Raw genomic sequence first — 2563 nt, 5'->3', positions numbered from 1 at the left:
CGTGAAAAGAAGGGAGAAAGAATTAGTCTACATCGTACATAAGTATTAGATACAGCATTTGACAGTTTACATCAAAAACAGTCAAGGAGGGAGGAAGAGGTCTGAAAAGTACCTGGTCCTCCCAGGGGGCGCACAACGACACGACCAAATCACAATCCAGATTCGTGTGTGAAGTCTAGCTGGGAGTAAGAGGTATACGTTGTACCTGACCCTCCCTGGTCCCAACAATGGACCATAATCCATACGGAGAACGAACGAAGTCTAGCTGGTAACAATGGGAACAAAAACGGTGTTGTAAGTTTATAAAAGTACAATCACTAATCGTGCCTGTCGAATGTGATTAAATATAGCCAGATGTACGCTCAGAAAACTGAATACTTTCAACATTCTAACATACATGTACGACCCCCGTGAACAATTTCTACAAGATCTATACACGACTACGTTAACATACAGGCTACAACTTTGCTCAATTACCTTTTTGAAACAGAAGAAAACAATCTTGTGAGTTCAGTAACTTTATTAAAGCGTGTTATAAGTATCGTCAATTATATATGTCTATCAACATTTTTTCTAACCCTAATTGTCTGTGGCCACCTATCGGTAGGATTATTATTATAATTTTCGATATTATTCGATTCGAAACACGATTGTATGTGGACTGTGGTACAGGTCACACATAAGCGATATTTTTTATGCCGAATAGGCTTAACTGTCTGGAATGTGGTACAGTTAAAACATAAGTGATGTTTTCATATCGATAGGCTTAACTGTCTGGAATGTGGTACAGTTAAAACATAAGTGACGTTTTCATATCGAGTAGGCTTAACTGTCTCGAATGTGGTACAGTTAAAACATAAGTGACGTTTTCATATCGAATAGGCTTAACTGTCTCGAATGTGGTACAGTTAAAACATAAATGATGTTTTCATATCGAGTAGGCTTAATTGTCTGGAATGTGGTACAGTTAAAACATAAGTGATGTTTTCATATCGAGTAGGCTTAACTGTCTGGAATGTGGTACAGTTAAAACATAAGTGATGTTTTCATATCGAATCCACCAGCTGCCTCCTGTACGCCATAGACTATTGATATTTTCTTAGTGCAAAGCTACGTAATGAGTTATCTGCACTCTTTCTACCGCAGAGAATCGAACTCCGGATTTTAGCATTGTAAGTCCGTAAACTTACCGCTGACCCACCTCACACAAACAGTCATTTAATTCTGGTAGCGTAACAAGAACTGGCGTGTTTTCAAACTTCTATTAATAAGTTGAATGTATTTCACCCATTACAATGAAAATGAAAGTTTTTTGATTACGTCATAAAAGTGGTCATCTCCTGGATAGGAGATTTAGCCTGAAGATATGAGCACAAGTCCGTCAACATAATATTTAAATGCTAAAGAGAACTACGCAGAAGTTTGATGACAAAAACTACTGTGTGTTATACTAGTTACATTCTTTCGAGGGTAAGCACAGAAATGTTAACAAAAATCTAACGAAAAACGCCATCCTTACTACATGTATTACCACTTACAACAGATTATCTGATTGTCATTTTATTTTTAAGATTAAAGAATACTTCTTGTAGCTTTTAGTTGAATTTCCGTAGACTCGAGTGACGACACCATAGTGCAGTGGAGTTTGTTACTCAGAGAGTTAATTCGTACATTATTAAACGTAAAATAAGACACAATCCAGACAGAGACATCATATTAAAAACAATAAAATGACTTGTCCAAGTCCGACGGTCCTTCGATTTAGTCTTGGTCAAATTTGATGGCAAGGAACCCAATCTTTGAAAATAAAGTTTGGAGACAAAATGTACAACGTTTCGACATCATCGGGTACCTTTGTTGCTTGTAATAGAGTTTCTTTCATTCAAGTAGTCTCCAGACTTTACTCTGGGCCAATTTCTGTATTTGACACTACAAACGGACGAAATAAAACAAATACTTACCAATTGTCACTCTGAATATGAGAATTACGTAGAAACAAACGTAAATCACGTGATATTGTAACAAACAAGGCTTTCGTAGAAATTAAACGTGCATCAGTGCAGTAAGTATTTTACAACTGACCGATAAACTGGTCAAGCACATTATAAACAAAGAACATTTATTCTAACGCGTCTGCTTTCATAACGGTCTTGGTACTGTTTGCGCGGTCCACATCTATGAGTCAACTCTTTACTGGTCGCACCGTTAAGATTTTGAATGTATCTCATCCGGCGGTTCTCGAGCTGTGCTTTGACAACGGTCTTGTTGCTGTTTGAGTGGTCCACATCTATGAGTCAACTCTTTACTGGTCGCACTTACAACCGTTAAGATTTTGAATATATCTCATCCGGCGGTTCTCGAGCTGCTCCTTTTGGCCACACACATGTAATCAGAAGAGGCCCTTAGCAACGAGCTCTCTCTTCGTAGGAAGGAAGGAAGTGTTGGTTGGCGCACGTGATAGTGTAACTTGTTGCCATGGGGTATTATAATACACAAGCAACGAGCTCTCTCTTCGTAGGAAGGAAGGAAGTGTTGGTTGGCGCACGTGATAGTGTAACTTGTT

The 2563-nt window shown here is 38.3% G+C and overlaps 1 protein-coding gene across 1 annotated transcript in view; it reads right to left on the bottom strand.

The window, feature by feature from the left end:
- Positions 1–2071, bottom strand: part of LOC106475221 — a gene marked incomplete at its 3' end in the record, with an annotated part of 10726 nt that extends 8655 nt beyond the window's left edge. Inside the window, exon 1 of the mRNA XM_013935917.2 lies at positions 1962–2071. The remainder of the gene's footprint in view (positions 1–1961) is intronic.
- Positions 2072–2563: the final 492 nt, after the last annotated feature.

This window comes from Limulus polyphemus, unplaced genomic scaffold (genome assembly GCF_000517525.1).
Source record: "Limulus polyphemus unplaced genomic scaffold, Limulus_polyphemus-2.1.2 Scaffold8248, whole genome shotgun sequence".
In the NCBI taxonomy this organism is placed as follows: domain Eukaryota; kingdom Metazoa; phylum Arthropoda; class Merostomata; order Xiphosura; family Limulidae; genus Limulus; species Limulus polyphemus.
The sequence above is the reverse complement of the archived record's forward strand: the minus strand, read 5'-3'. Positions and strand labels throughout refer to the sequence as shown.